At 36.8% G+C, this 16939-nt stretch overlaps 2 pseudogenes across 1 annotated transcript in view; one reads left to right on the top strand and one right to left on the bottom strand.

Moving 5' to 3' along the window:
- The window catches only part of LOC101705109 (aldehyde dehydrogenase 1A1-like), a 64223-nt pseudogene that overhangs the window by 21623 nt on the left and 25661 nt on the right, over positions 1-16939 (top strand). Inside the window, exons 3-8 of the transcript XR_015440123.1 lie at positions 127-267; positions 6197-6326; positions 7910-7970; positions 11193-11321; positions 13311-13424; positions 15573-15675. The product of XR_015440123.1 is annotated as an aldehyde dehydrogenase 1A1-like (transcript). The remainder of the gene's footprint in view (positions 1-126; positions 268-6196; positions 6327-7909; positions 7971-11192; positions 11322-13310; positions 13425-15572; positions 15676-16939) is intronic.
- Positions 8814-9658, bottom strand: LOC101704769 (G patch domain-containing protein 11 pseudogene; annotated as a pseudogene).

Below are 16939 nucleotides of genomic sequence, written 5' to 3' on the forward strand. Positions count from 1 at the left end.
GACTTGGAGCTAATGGGAACGAAGCATCTGTTTATAAGTAGGTACACTGTTTTAAAGGGTTATTCCCATTGGATTTGCTCTGCCACTATGTTGAGCGTATTGAATTGAATTCTGTCTGACTTACAGGCAGATGTTGACAAAGCAGTGAAGGCTGCAAGGCAGGCCTTTCAGATTGGCTCGCCATGGCATACTATGGATGCTTCAGAGAGGGGACGCCTCCTCTACAAGCTGGCTGACTTAATTGAAAGAGATCGACTGCTGCTGGCAGTGAGTATAACCAAACCGGATGCATAGGGAGAGCTCTCCAAAGCATTCACTGTTTAAATTGACAACTTGAGTGGTTGTAGTGAGCACTACTTGCACTCTACAAAAAAGGAAAAGACTTATTCTCCAACTAACCTATAGGACTGTTAGTCCTGGGGGTTGTTCTCAAGTAGGCATCTGCTCCCTAGTTCTGGATGATGTTAACTTCTGCTCCCATAACTGATTGTACAGGATAGGTTTTGGCAAGTCCTTAGTTAAACTAAAGCAATTTCCTTCTTTAGAATTATAATAAGCCTTTAACACAGTAGCACGTAGAGCCTTCAACAAGGCAACATGCTCTGTGAGTCTTCTAGAATATTGTACCAGGGTTTTCAAAGTTACTTGACCATGAACTCTTACTGGAATTCTTACCTGACTTTGTTGAAGGTATCCAAAATATCACTAAAATAAATCTTCTTCTCAGTTCCATAATTGAAAATGCTGCTGAAGAAAATTCATAAATGAAAGACCCAGATGTTTTGCTTAAGTAAGTAGATTGGTTATATTCATCTGGAATCTAAAAATTAAAAGTAATTATTTTGTGACAGGGTCTTGTTGCCCTTGAATTCACTATGTAGCACAAGTAGGGCTCAAACATGTAGTGATCCTCCTGCCTCAGCACATAGAGTGCCAAAAATGATTATTGAAACATCATTAAAAATCACTAACACTAAATTGTCTACATGGTGAAATCTTATTACAATCCTGATCTGATCAAGCAGACTCCATTCTGCTCTTGTCAGTCAGATATATCTTATTGTGACCAACTCTTTGAATGTTGGTGAGCAGAGAACACTCAGGATGAATCAGAAAGAGCACTCAGGTTTAATGACTGGACTCTCCTACCTATTTTACCTAGGTCATGCAATATGACCATATGTACATGTTATTTTAACTCTTTTTGAGACTCTCTTTTTTAAAGAGAAAATTAATCAAGATAATTTAAAATTTCTTCCGCAGTCAAAATTTTCTAGTGGATATTCAAGAGTACTTTAAGAGTAGGAAAAATTTATTGGGAGAAAGAAAGCTTCTGCCTAAGAGAGACAGAAGGGGGTCTGGAAAGTGGGTTTCCCACCCACCCCACTTTTCAAAGATGTTTTATACAGCGGAGCCATGTGTGAGGCAGGTACAAAACTATAAAACCCAGTGAAATTTTACAAGGTGGGGATGAGGTGGGACAAAACCATGACCAACCAATAAGATTACAAATACAGTCACCCAGGTAGTATTGATTAAATGGGGATCAAATGGGGGAGCAAGTCACGTAGCAAGTATACAAGGGTTTTCAGTAAGGGTTGGTCAGGGATATTTCCTGGAGTGGCTAGATTTAAGATCTTGGTCCCCAACCAGGTGATTGATAACTTTGTAGAATATCAATCACTGTTATTTATCCTACATGGGTGTGGTAGTTTCTCTCCTTTTACAATGCTGGCCTGCAGTGAATGTGTCTTCACTCTCCTCCATGTTGGCTCCTCCTGGGTTGGCCCTGTCTAACTGCCTACAAGATATCAAATTAATTTACCAATCTGCAATATTCCCCCTTCTGAAGAAAAACCCCTAACTGCTGTGAGGGGGCAAAGGGTGAAGACAGGTCTGGCTACTTTTGGCTGAATAGGGTCATAGTTGTGATCAGCAGTTAGAGTTACTCTACAGAGGGTCTATCTAAAGGCCTTCAATGAGCACCAGGCACTGTCATCTTGGTAGCTGTATAGCTTTGAGTCTGGATGAGACAAAGCCAAAGAAATAGTTAAGAATACATGGACCAAATTATAAGGTCAGCAGGATTGCTATGAATATAGCCAGCAAGGGTTTCCACTGGAAGGAACTAGTAATAGCCTCCCACAAAGAGGATAAGGAGAAGGTCCCAGGGACTTCAGAATCCAACATAGAAGTCATATTGTATAGTTTAGCAGTAATGAGCTGTTTACAAGGTCGATCTGGTGAATCCCAGTAAAAGAATTCTAGCACAATTGTCATTGGCTCCTTTTGTGTGACTGCTTGGAGTTTGGCAGCCGCTAGGCAAGAATAAACAAAACCTTTAAGAAATTAGAGCATGTATAATCTAAGCATGAGCACACTAGAATGGAAGGGCAGGTTAGGGAGAAAGTCACACTTAGAAATTGAAATAGTGATTGTAACCTGCTGACTCTTAAATTCTTTTATTGATAAGAGGTTATCTATAAGTCCAATACTTTGTTATGTCTCTCTAGTTTCAGTTGTAAGAGGATAAGATACAATTTGGAGAACAAATTTCAGTAAGAAATATAAAACTCTAGTTGAGCTCTTATAGATTTTACCATAGTTTTTTTTCTAATGATCCATAATCATGGTCAGCTACTGGTTGAGCTGGAAACTGCCAGAAGGGGTCAGTGACTGGAGACCCTTTTTACATCTAGCTTTATTACTATGGCATTATTTTATATCTCTTTTGGTTATTGTTTTCTGTTTGGTGTTTAAGACCGAGTTCAAGTGAGCCCTGTCAATCAGTATGAACCTCTTGATATCTATCAAGTTCAGTTAAGTCTCCTCAGGCATTACTGTGGAACCATGCATAGAGCCTCTCAGCTCCTCTGTCAGTGTTAGCTGTCAGGATGGGTCATGGCCTTGCTTGACTATGTTGCTTTCAGTGAAATCATGGGAGACTTTTTCCTCTTTGTGACCCTCCTTTGACACACAGTAAATTTGTCCTCTAGTGCCCAGCAATGTCCCTGCTCAGGAGGTTGAGTTACTTACTGAAGATGTAGGATACTGTAGAAAAGGTTCCCTCATCCTGGATTCTTTGTTGACCTTGAGGGGCCAGGGCCAAAATATTGGCTGTCCTCATAACCCAGTTACCTTTCTAGTTTTGTTCTCCAAACTTTAGTTGTTGAACACCCAGAAGAGAAGATCAATGAGATAAATATTTCAGTAGGAGCAGTGAGCTTAACTATTATAATAGTTAAGACATCAAGCATATTTGAAGTATAAAGCACAGTTAGAGGGCTGGGTTTTTTTTTAACCAACCATGGTTGTTTTAGTAGTTGAATCCCTGTATAATGTTAACAGACAACAGTTACATATTATAATGAAACTTAAGATCAAGAGCCACACATAGTATTTTAGCAGGACAATCATGATGATGTTGTCTTTATAACACTTACATGTCTATCTCAGTTCGGATTAGTCTTTCAGTCAAACACCTTCACCTGATCACAAGACATTAAATGACATAAAGAACACTCTTATTTGATATCCTTTAGTAGGACGCCATCTAAAGAGAACATACATATTGGCCTATAAATGTATCTTAGGAGTTCATAATGTCTAGCTTCTAATTCTAGTGTGGCATTGTTTCAACTATTAAGAGACTGAGTATCCCTAAGTGTGGTGACACATATAACATAGATCACATAAGTTTTAAAGATAACTATTATTTGACTGGCTTTCTCATGCTGGCTTAACATGTACCTCTTATCACAAGTAGCTAGAGTAAAAGAGAAAGGCAGATACCTGAGTCAAAAAAGATCATTACCATAAACAATATCCTAGAAGTCTTGTACACCCAGAAGGCATGAATGATATTTAGTACACCATGAAATAACAATGCTTATAAATTACATGAAACCCCTTGTCATTTAATTTTGTTTTGCACCAAGAAAATTTTAAATAAAACCTTATTTTCCCACAAAAAACTTAGACCATGACTGATGTATACATATCACAATAATATATGTAGCAATGAATTTCCCATGAGGCTGTGGAAATTATTGGGGTCTCCTTTGTGAACAAAGGCTGGAATAAATTTTTTCCAGGCAGCTGCTCCTTTATTTACCAAGGGGAGGCCTGTCCAGTAGTTTTCCTAAGCCCAAGAATCTTTATTTAATTATTTTAACAAATTTTTAGATGATCTGTGAGAGCCAGATCATAACAATTAACACATTATTTTCACCAATGAAAGATTCCCAAGTTATACATAGATAACAATATGTACTGCATTTGTAAAACCAGTTAACATTATTTGGATAATCTGGAAACCTGGGGGAACTATGTCTTTAATTACATTTATCTGTAAACCAACTTGAGTTACTGGCAAACATCCTAAAAAATCCAAAATGCCAAAAGAAAAAAGCTCAAACATAACAGCTGTAGATGTTGTAACAAATTGAACAGACAGACACACACATAAGACAACTTGTTTATAAACCAGAGTGTGCTCAGATGTATTTGGCCAAGTTGAATTATAATAACTTTTGTAATTTTTAGTTTTATAAATATAAATATTTATTTTTATAAATATAAAAATATAAAGTCAGAACTTTGTAAATCAATTAACACAGATCTCTTGTAGTAAGAATCAAAAGGAATAAAAATCTTCTACACCTGTGAAAGCAAAGACCATTTAAAGATGGGCCCTAAGCTGACAGTTTATCTGCCTGCAATATCCAGCTACACAGGCTTCTCATTGTTACTTTGATAGCCACAGTTGTTTGACAGCCACATGTAATTGTTTCCTCTAAAGGAACAGACCATTACAGGTAACTTTAACTATCTCCAGTGGGACTCTGCTCAGGTCAGGTTTGCATGTAGAAGAGACGAGGTGACCCTCTTTGGAGCTAAATATGAATTCTATGCAGTGAGGGAAGAAGGCCTGCCAAGGATCCAACCTGCTGTGCTGCAGATGTCTACCAATGTCAGTTTTTCCCATTTTGAAAAGAAAGCAAAGGAAAGAAAGCATCCCTGACTATTCTTCTTGTTCTGTACCCAATCTAAGGTGTCCCTTAGACTTTATCTCATCCAGTGCCAGTGATGGCTGGCTAGAGGTGCAAGGAAGTGGCCAGAGCCAGGTTAGCTGTTCTTACCATTCTCTAATTTAACTGAAGGCTGAAAGATAAATCTGGACCTTTACATTCATTCTTTGAGAGTTTTAGGATTAAACCTAGGCCAGTTTTCTATATGGCCCAGAGATAAATAAAGGTCAGCTTTACTCTGGAAGGATTCCAGGGAGGGGAAACTCACCATTCTGGAAGCTTTGTTTTGAAATCCAGCAGCCACAGAGGAGGGAAATGCTTTGAATCAAACTGTGTTACTTCTCAGGGGCACGGCAGTGGAGAAAGGACAGAAGAGTGTCTTTAAGTATGGCACAAGAACTAAATCTTAACCATCTCAGGTGTAGAAGGACATTTAAGATCAGCTTTTCCAGAGTGGATCTGTGATCTTTAGTAAAACACGTCTCCAGAGACAAAAGCAATGATTTACTCCAACTGAATTTCCAGCAGAAAATCAAACCAATAATCAAAGAACCTGAATGGCTTCTTTTTGCCTCTTGAAAGAGAATGAGTGTTCTAACTATATTGTTTAGGGCTTATCCTTTTAATGAATTACTCTGAATCTATAATATCTAATTTATGATTGAAATACCCTACAGGCTGTTGAGTAGCTCTCTGATGTTGTAGAAACACTCCCAAAGCCATGTCTCACCTTTTAGTGACATACAAACTGAAATGGTGTCCTGTAGGTAGGCACTTAGAAGTGCTTGTTTGAACTTCTCCAGTGCAGTCTGGGAATGAGGTCCCCAGCTGTCATCTTAGGTTTTTCTATAAGCTAATAGAGGGCTCATGCAATCTCACTATATCCTGCTCTCTGAAGGCCACAAAAGCCTGTCATTTCCAGGAATCTCCTTAGCTTGGGCTGTGGAAAGGAAAGAATTGGTTTAATTCTGTCTTGCCCCAGTCTTTGGGTTCCCTTAGATATAATAAGGCCTAAATATTTTATCTCAAGGCTACAAAGTTGTGCCTTAGATCTAGAAACATTATAACCCCTGTATGTTAGAAAATTCAGCAGATTGGCAATATATATTTTAATCTAAAATTTTTGTGGTGGGAATATTAAATTTGGAAATCAATTTGTTTCTCAGACAATGGAAGTGATAAATGCTGGGAAAGTATTTTCTAATACATATCTGATGGAAATGGAACTCTCTATAAATGGATTACGCTATTTTGCAGGCTGGGCTGACAAGATCCAGGGCCGCACCATTCCTGTCGGTAAGGAGCATTGGGAAAACTTCAGGGTGGGGTCAGGTATGCAGCAATTACTATAGAGCTGAATAATTTCAAACTCTCCCTCTTGAAGAGGCCAGCCAAACACAGCAAAATTATTTTCCCCTGACTTTAAGTAAACACAGTTCCAAACTTGGAAATTCTATGGAGATTCAACAAATGGTTTTTAACGTTGTTTCAGCATAAACAGGCAGAAGATAAGACCATGAATATTTTAGAAACTGTTAAAATAGAAACATTCTTAAGGCTACAATTACTGATTGGAGGCAGCTATCTAAGGGCCCACACTTTGCAAAGCTTTCCTCTGACATTAATTATTTTGAGTTTCAGTTCCATAGTGACATTTATACCTTTTCCAAAATGTAATTATTTAAGCCTTATTGCATGTTCCATTATAAGCCAGCTCTGGTTATCTGTGCCTGTTCAAACTCAGTACAGTTAGACCAGAATAATTAAACTAACTAATTCATATGATTTGTTTCAAATAGCTTCAAAACAACCTGTGGCTATGCTTATAGCCTGACATAAGAATTTGTATATATAAATGTGCATGTGTATGTTATTTCTGTGATATATGCACTTAAAAATAGATATATAAAAATATTTTATATGAAGAAGCATCAATAGGGGAAACGGTAAGGGATGAAATTTAACTCATGAAAATGTGTTAACTTTAGCAATAAACCGCACTCCCAGGACTGCCCCTGATGTGCATTTCTAATCTAATTGGAACATCTGAGAGGTTGGGAGGAAGTTAAAAGAGGAGAATGTGACTACAGTGGTTTCAAGAAATGTGGCTATTTTAGTGACCGTCTTTGCCTTCAGCCCACATGGAAAAACCCATTTAAAGTACATGTGGAACTTCAGAAAGCCAGGCCTTGCTGTAACATCCAGGGGGCTCCTGTGGAAACTGAAATACAATGAGCATTCTGATACTCTCAGGATGATCACATTAAACTCTAAAACATGTTAATCACTCAACTCTGGACAGAAAAGAATTGTTTACATTGGCCATTTTTTACATAAATTAACAACACTTGCTTTTGGTTTAGTATGAAAAGGAAAACAACATTTTAGAGCAAGTCAGTAGAAAGCCTTATTCCTTCTAGAAAGACAGTTTTAATTTTACTATTTAAAACATATTACTTTTTCAAAAGAATTAAATGATTGGTAAAACTTTGAGCTGCTGAAAATGCATTTGAATATTGTTCTTCATTCAGCTAGATATGATCCTACCTCCTTTCTCTTACTTTTCCTATAAAACTTTGAGAATAACAATAACATGGAGAACATCTCTCCTTGATGAAGAAGAGCAGAATTAATTATTTTTCAGACACTTCCTACTTTTGCATTTTTGCTTTTATTTAACTCAGTTTTATGGTTACTATCATTCTAAATTCCCATTTGAGCACTCAAATTTCTGGTTTGTAAATTGTTTAAGATATGTGTTCTTTTTCATTTTTTAATTACTATTTTACTCTTCCTCGGCCATCAGTTTCACACCTCTATTCTGCAAAGTTCAACTACATCAGTTCTCTTTGGGGCTGGGTGTGTGCTTTATTTTCCAGATGGAGACTTCTTCACTTTACAAGACGTGAACCTATTGGAGTATGTGGCCAAATCATTGCTGTAAGTTACTCTCCTGCACGATTAAAAAAGAAAACCTAATTAATTCTGTTTAATCGGGGGACAAAGATTTCTCCATCACAAATGGATGCTTGCTTACTGGCCAAATGTGATATGAATTTCAACAAGCAGGACTTATTGAAAAGAGTCTTTCTGTGACTGAATTTCTGGGATATAATTTAGGAAATATTGAAATCTTGCTATACCCTGACATACCTCTTGAGTGTGCTTCAGTATTCCTGCATCAAAGCCTTAACCTTTTCCTCTAAGAGTTATTTTCAAAAACTTGCATTATGCACTCTTGTTAGAAGCCATGCTTTGTGAGATGTGTCAGAGGGAGGACTGGGCTCCTCTGCTGTGGGACAGCCCTTCCAGGGACTGTGCTCCACCGACCACTCCACTGCTCTGTCCCCTCTGATGTCTCTTCACAGACTCAGAAGCAATAAAAGTGTTCAGTTCCTGAGAGACATTTTCTTTCCTATTGGTACGCGTTGGCAGAACCCAATGTTTACATTCCCCGTGGTCGGTGGCTACATATGCATAACACACTTAATTCTTTGATCCCCTACTCCTCCTCTCCCACCCCCACTGCCTCCATCACTTGGTCTCCATCCTTTTTGCAAGATCCATTCATTTCCTAAAATCTACCACTTATTTCTGTCTTTATTTATAGCTTGGTTTTCTCATATAAGAGAAGCCAGGAGTTGTTTAAACCTTTGTGTCTGATTTACTACACTTAACCTTATGGTCTCAAAGTACATCCATTTTCCTAAAAATTACTCAAATTTATCCTTCTTTATGACAGAGTAGTATTCTATTGTATATAAATACCACATTTTCTTTTTTTTTTCTTTTACTGGAATAAACAATTCTTATTTTATTATGAATAATCTTAGTCGTGATCTGCAGAAGTTGGTCTTGGGCAATTTGAAGATAGACCTTCTTTATCTTCATAGGCTGTTCCACACCAAATACAATACAGATGTTCTTCCCTTAGATAACTAGTCAGTATTTGTAGATTTTCCAGTACACTTAAATCTTCACTCTTATATTCATCTTAATCCTCTTTTTTTCTTCTTCTTCTTCTTCTTCAGTTTTTTCTTCAGGCTTCAACGAGTACTATGCCTCTCTGGGAACCTGAATATTCTTCTGAGTATCCAATTGTTGACAGGCTCACTGGCTTCTTTTAAGATCTCCTTCAAGCTTCATTTCATCTTGCTTGTTTTTAAGTTGCATCCAAAACTGTACTGCAGCTTTTTCTTCAGCTTGGTTTTTCATGTGAATCTTTCTTCTGTAGCTTTCTAATTTTTCTTCTGCTTTCCATTTTAATAATGCCTCATGATCAATGCCACTTTTCCCTCTTTTGTCATTAAGAGGAATTTTCTCATAATACCATCTCCACTCTTGCCAACAGCTTGCCACCTTTATAGCCCATCTTTTGGAGCAAGCAAACCCTTTGTTTTCACAACCTAGTGCATTTTTCAACCCAGTGTCACTTCTTTCTCTTTCCCCTTCTTTTAAACTCTTCTATTTTTCAAATTAGCTTCCTGTTGCTTTTCTTCTTTTCAATGGGCTTCTCAGATTTTCCTCAGCATTGGCAATCCTGGTCTGATATCTTCTTGGACATTAGTGAAGGAATCAGACATATAGTCCTCTTCTTCTGCCATGTTCAATTTCATATGGCAATACTATCTGACAGAGAAACTCAGCCTGGTCCAAGTCCCAAGAGTGCAATACCACATTTTCTTTATTCATTCATTTGTTGATGTAAAAATAGAGCACTTCTAAGATTTAGATATTATGATCTGTGCTGTTATAAACATGTAAATGCATGTATCATTTTAATATGATGTCTTTAAACCTTTCAGGAAGATACTTTGAAGAGGAAGAGTTGAGCAAAATGGAATTTCTGTTTTCAGTTTTTTGAAGAAACTCCATACTGATTTCCATAGTGGTTATTCTAATTTACTTTTCCACCAACAATGTAGAGGGACTCAATTTTCCCTACACCCTCATTAATATTTATTATTACTTAATTTCTTGATGACACCCATTCTTCTGGAGTAACATGGAATCTTAGTGTTGTTTTAACCCATTTGCCTTTCTCTAAAAGCCAGAGATGTTGAAGATTTTTTCATGTATTTATTGGTTATTTGAATTTCTGAGAAGTGTCTACTCATTTCAGTTGCCCATTTTTTGAGTGGATCTTTTATTTGGGGGGCTCTAACTTTTTTAGTTCTTTATATATTCTAGATATTAGTCTTCTGAGAAGTAGATGGCAAAACATTTTTCCCATTCTGTAGGTTGTCTCTTCGGTCTGCTGGTTGTTTCCTTTGCTGTAAAGAAGTTTTTAATTTAATATAATCCCATTTTTTGATTCCTGATACTATTTCTTCTGCAATTGGCATTTCTGTTCAGGAAGTCTTTGTCAGTGCCTATGCCTTCAAGAGTTTTACTCATTTTATCTTTCAACAGATTAAGTGTTTCTGTTTTAGTATTTAGTTCTGTGATCTATTTTGATTTTAGTTTAGTATGTGATGAGAGATATGGGTCTAGCTTCAATCTTCTTCATGTGCATATTCAATTTTCCCAAGATCATTTGTTAAAGCAGCTGTCTTTTCTCCTGCATAAATTTTCAGATCCTTTGTCAAAAATCAATACCTGAATGTGCCTTTGGCTGTTTCTGCATCATCTATTCTGTTTTCTGATCCACATTTCTGTTTTTATGCCAATACCATGCTGTTTTTATCACTGTAGCTTTGTAATGTAACTTGAAGCAACACAAGACGACTTCTGCTTTGCTCTTGTTGTCCAGGATTGTTTCCATATGAATTTTACAATTATTTTCTTTAGTTCTGTGAGGAATGCTGTTAATATTTTCATTGAGAGTTTTTCTAATAAATTTAAGTGAAATAGTAAATTTAAGTGAAATAGAAGAATTTGGAACATTGTATAGAATAAATTGTACCTTTAAATAAGAGCCTCTTACGCTTCAAATATCTCTATGAGAAGATGGGATTTTTAAGTAAAATTATGAAGGTTTCCTTTTAAGACCAACAAAGAATACTGTCTAAACATAGCTAAAATATTTGAAAAGGCCAACTAAAAAGATATTAAAATGTTTAACAACTACAGGGGACAGGGAAGGTTTATAATGTCTAAGTTACATTAGTAACTGTGCCTTTGAGCAAAACAAAGACTCCATTGTGGAATGTTGCTTTCCAGTGGAACTTCCCATTAATTCTCTTGGTGTGGAAGATAGGGTCAGCCCTCAGCTGTGGAAACACGGTGATTATCAAGCCAGCAGAGCAGACTCCCCTCGCTGCTCTTCACGTGGCATCATTAATTAAAGAGGTAAGCTTTCTGGGTCAAAGCATGCACAAGAATGCAAGAGCCCCACCTATAATTATAAGCCCTCATTTAGTGCTACTCTCTGTAGCAGACATTCTTGCCCCAAACTGGCCAGCTTCTTGCCTTCCTTAATTTGGCTATATTGTTTTATATCAGGAGTCAGACCAAAGCCTTACATGACCAAAGCCTTATGTTCAGTAGCAGAGTTAGGCTAGTATTTCTCCTTTGCTATGGCTGTCACTGAGGCCTAGGCCCTGGTCTGTGAAGTGGCAGGACGCTGCTGAGTTAAGTGCAATTGAGGTCAGCAAGACTCCAATTAAAATCCTTTCCCCTGAATTATGGCTTCTCACTGACCTGATTGATTGCTTGCTATTTGTATCCAGTTCCAGTATCTTTGTGTTCTATCCAAGCAAGATACACTGTGCTTACTCCCTAATAGCCCTGCTGGGCACCATCATGCCAGGTGTTTGGTCGTATTTTACTAGATGCCTTCAAACAAACCCAAGTCCCTATTCCTTCCCATAATTGTATTCAATAAATAATAGAGCGCTTGGGAGCCTTTGTCTTTCCTGCCATCGGCAGCACTGATCATGCCCCAAGACTCAGCTTCACTCTAAGTCTGGTTTTCTGCATATGCTTTAATTCACCTTGTGCTGTAGTGGCTCACAAGAGGCTAGGATCCAGGTAGAGGTTCTGGCAATGTCCTCTTCCCCATTCCCTATAACGGTCGGCTGCATTCTCCTCAAAGCCTCCATCCAGTGGGGAGGGTGCCCCGAGCAGGGCTGCTAGCTGGAATTTTGTCAGTTAGAGCACATGAATCTCCCCCAGATGCAGACCAGAAGCCAGCTGGGAGGCTTGGAGTCAGTCACCTGGTGACCATTGTTTCCTTGCTTTTATCTGACTCTCATGAACACAAATTCCTGGTGAAACTAATACAGCACCCTTTCAATGCTGGGATATTATGCTAGTTTCAACTGCCACTATGGCCCAGTGGTTTCTGCAAGTTTGTTTAAATTTAAACAAATTTTTATTTTTAATCTCTGAAGGTTGCAGTTCACTGTGCCAATATATTTGTTTGTAACACTAGGCCATATTTCTAAAGCCTATTCCCATGAATGGATACTTTTATATTCACTTTTCTATTATATCTTCTTCTCTATATTCTTCTTCAAAAGCAGCAGGGTATGTGTAACATTTTCACTGACTATCCTAATTGTATGAATGTATGTTTTTTAAATTTCTCATTACTCTGTCCTTTATATATTACCAAAACTTAATTGTTAGTCACTAGAAACTAAAAATTTAGGAAATCTACACTCATACCTTAAAAAATATTCTTCATTTCAAATTAAAAAGAGACAAACAAATGTGAAAGTGAAGCAATTTTATCCAAATAACATGAAATTTTAACATGCTCAACCCAGTTGCAACCTTGCCTCCTACATGAATTCTTCACCAGGGGTTGACATCAGTTTGTGAAGCTTCACCCTGAACAGGATGACCTTGCTTCCCTAACATTTTACTGATTAAAGAATGTCACTGGGGTTTGTAACTCAGTTCCTGAGCCTTAAGGTATCAACAGCCAGAGAACTAAAAATGTGAGGTCCTCTACCTTTTCATTTTTAGTGATAGAGATAATAAACACACTACTTTTCTTCTGAGTAAACATTTTACCAAACACTTTTAAATATACTATCTTCTTGAGTTACTGTAAGGAAATTTGAGATGGCCCTCTTTGGAGCAATGATCCATAAACTACAGACTTACCCTGAGAAGAAAGCACAGCATAATATTACCCCCATTGGGTTATTTTTATGTGGAATAAGAAATGAAATAATAATAATAAGGAATAAAGAATTAAGTCACTTAAGTAAATTTTTCTTGGTAGAATAACTCACAAGATTTCCTTGAAGGGGCAACCTCTATCCCATACTGCCATTTCTTGCATCATTCTGAGTTCTGTTGTAACTGTTTTGCTTTTTATCCTTTCAGGCAGGTTTTCCCCCTGGAGTGGTGAATATTGTCCCTGGCTATGGGCCCACTGCAGGGGCAGCCATCTCTTCACACATGGACATTGACAAAGTGGCTTTCACAGGATCAACAGAGGTAATGCTACTTATTCAGGTTGGATGTTAAAAATGACCACATCTCTAACTATCTGAAAGATGATTATGTAAATATTTTTTTCCAAATTTGAACATTTTTATTCTAAAACAGCCCAATATTGTGAGCAATATACTTCCAAATGGAGAAAGCATAAGATGTTAAATGTGGAGCAATTTCTCCTCTGTTTTTTTGCTTAAATTTATCATGTATCTTGCTTCTTATTTTTTCCTCATTACCTGTGCATCCTTCACCCCTCCACCCTTCCCTATTTACAAAGACTTTGTTTCCATTTTTTTCTTTTCTCATAATTTTCCTTTGCCTTCTTTTCTTTCCCCTTCCCCTCCCACTTACCCTACCCCTTTGGACATTTTCTTCTTATTTCAGATAATTTGAAATATGTAACTATTTTGAAGCCAACACTTCCTTAAAACGGAAGTTCATTTTAATAATTTGTTCTTTATTCTAGCTTCCAATTTGTTTATATAACATAAGCAGTTGTAGTTGAGATGAAATGAAATATTGATTATAATCCTCAAAGGACTGGACTATTCTAAATGTACTCATTAACTTCTCTTATGAGAAATAGGGCCACATGGACTATGTCATGTGATTCATACAGTTTATGATAGGAAATGTTAAGAATGCTTGTTAAATTTGAAATTGGGGAACTTAAAGGGACAAGGAAAACCATTCTTAATCACCTTAAATTAAAATTCACTTTTGAAAAAGTTCACATGAAATATGTTGTTAAAGGAAAATGGACTATAAAAGACATTTCAGACAGATTTTCACTAATACAGGTCTACACTTACCTTAGCTTTATTAATCTACTTTTAGGAGATTGACTGAGTTCCATGAAACTTTTTCAGCAGATTCACTAATACTCTGTTCTGTAAGGCACAGCACCAGTTACTTCAGCTAATGCATGAAATATAAATGCACAATATATCTTTTTGTTTAGTAGAAATAGGAACTTTTTATTGAAATCTAACACAGATTAGGAAAAGAAATTCAAATAATGAAATAAGTAAAATAAAATTATTATATAAAAGAGAAAGGCAAAGATCCATTTAATGGATCAAGGTGTCAATAAAAATAAATAGGCCAGGTTTTATATGTTAAAAAACAAAACAACTATAGCAAATAATCTTGATGGGACATGATCTACAAAGAAGAAAAAAAATGGAAACAATTATCTTTGTCTGAGAGGAGAGAAGCAACATTCAAGAAAAACCCAGAATAGTAGGAGTCCAGCTAACTGAAGTAATACCACAGAGCACCAGTGCATAAATATAATTTCTTTCTTCTAATCGTACTCTCAAAAAGTATGTGTGGTAGAGAAGGGAAGGAGGAGGCAGAAGGAGATAGACAGAGAGAGAGAGAGAGAGAGAGAGGAAGAGAGAGAGAATAGTTAAATGAAACCACCATGATAAACACTGGTGAGAACAGATATCAGTGATAGGACTTTGTCGTGGCTACTAAAGAGTGGACAAGCTCGAGCGGACAATATCTTCAGCAAATTTATGCAAATATATACATATACAACTAAGACGATTTGAAGCCAACTCTGAAAGCGCCTTTACTGGTTCACTGGGAGACCAAAAAGCAGAAAAGTCTTCCCAGAATCATCAAGAAAGGATCCTAGGAGGAGTTTAAATCTCAGCTGAACCGCATTAAGGGCAGGACTTGGATGCGATTCAGGCTGGGTTGGATATATAATAGAAGAAAGACGAGGTTCAAGATGCGGAGAATATGGCAGTTGACTGGATAGAGTTTGATGAATGTCAGTAGAGGGATGGATGAAACGCCAAATAACTAACTTCAGGCTGGGTCATGATGCATCTGACCAATCTCAAGATGAAGATCTGATGAACATGAAAAGTAACATCTTGTTTAATCATACACATCAAGACCATTATCATGTTCTATATCTCTGTGTTGGCCATGAATGTTTTTCTGATTTATGTTTGTGTCTATATACTTGCTTGGGGGCCCTTTTAAAATCTCCAGTGCCAGTTGTGGAAAAATGCCTCAGTGTTTCTTCCAAATAAAATGTAATGATGCCACAAACATCATATAAATTTGAAATGTTAAACCTATCTTCGTGAGTACCTAGTAAGTCTCCTCCTTTGCAATGCTCCATTTCAGGTTGGCAAAATAATCACAGAAGCTGCTGGGAAGAGCAATCTGAAGAGGGTCACCCTGGAGCTGGCGGGGAAGAGCCCTTGCATTGTGTTTGCTGATGCTGACTGTGAGTACAAGCCACCTTTGCTAGCCCTGCACCTTCATCCTTCCTGGTGTCTGATAACACCATACAGTGAACTTGAATTTCACAAACAGGTTTGCTTCAAAATGTAAGGAATTCATCAGAGACCAGAATTACTCTTGAAAATTTTTAAATTATCCTAAAGTTAGAACACATAGGAGTCAGGCAGGGTGATTTTTAAAATTTTATATGTTCAATTACTAGTAGTGTGCCAAGCATAATGAGATACCTCAGATATGCTGGATCCAGAACAACTGAGGAGATAGCAATTTTGCTTTTGTCATCTCCCTTTTCTCTGGGTCACACTCGTTAATTGATTTAGTATATGTGCTGCTGAAGAGAGCACCACACTCATTAATTGAGATGTCAGAAGAAAATTAAACCTGCTTACACAGTTTCTTTTTCTCCCTCTATCAAAGATAGCTCAGTTTACATACTTAACTCTGAAATTACGATGTGACCCCACTGTATAATGTTCTAAGTTCATTCGGACTATATTACCAAACAGAATCCCCAATTTACTGATAAATAAGACTTAATTAGCAGAAGTAGATATTCAGACACCCTTCCAATTCTTTCTAAACTCTTGCATTAGTGGTATGAAAAAATGGTTCATAAACTGGCTTTTGTGATCTTAATTGAAGTTTTTACAATGCACTCTTTTATTACACATTCTAAAACTTGACAATATCCCCAGTATTCCCAGCCTGTCAGTCAACTGCTTCTGATAAAACTTGAGCTTGTATGCTTAGTTCACAAATTCACACCCAATTGCTTTAATGTTGAATTGAATCCTCAGCATTTAGAAAATTAAAGTGCAAAATAATTTAGATTCTTCTTGTTAAAAATCAACTAATGAGAAAACCTAAGCAGAATCTGCCACTTAAATAGATAAGAGATTATAGGCATATATGAAATAATGTGGTGTACTTTTAGATAGATTTTGGAAATATTTTTCCTAGAATAAGAATATAAGGTAGGGTAAATGATTCTATAAGTGGATTTTGTTGGGGTATTTTTGTTGTAGTGATTTTTTTCAGAAAGATCAATTTTTTTTTTATTGTTCAGGACATTTAAAAATGGTTCAAAATTACTTTAAGACAATGGACATTTCAGGTTTTCTTTCTTATCTAGTTACAGCCTGATATCTTAAAGAAATATTCATGGGAATCAATTTATAAATGGGGATATTTATACAAATTATTGTAATGGTATTTAATCTTGGGATAAAATCCTCACTCTTAGTTAC

This window comes from Heterocephalus glaber, unplaced genomic scaffold (genome assembly GCF_053883595.1).
Source record: "Heterocephalus glaber isolate CG9 unplaced genomic scaffold, H.glaber_assembly_v1.0 deba00001481, whole genome shotgun sequence".
In the NCBI taxonomy this organism is placed as follows: Eukaryota; Metazoa; Chordata; class Mammalia; order Rodentia; family Bathyergidae; genus Heterocephalus; species Heterocephalus glaber.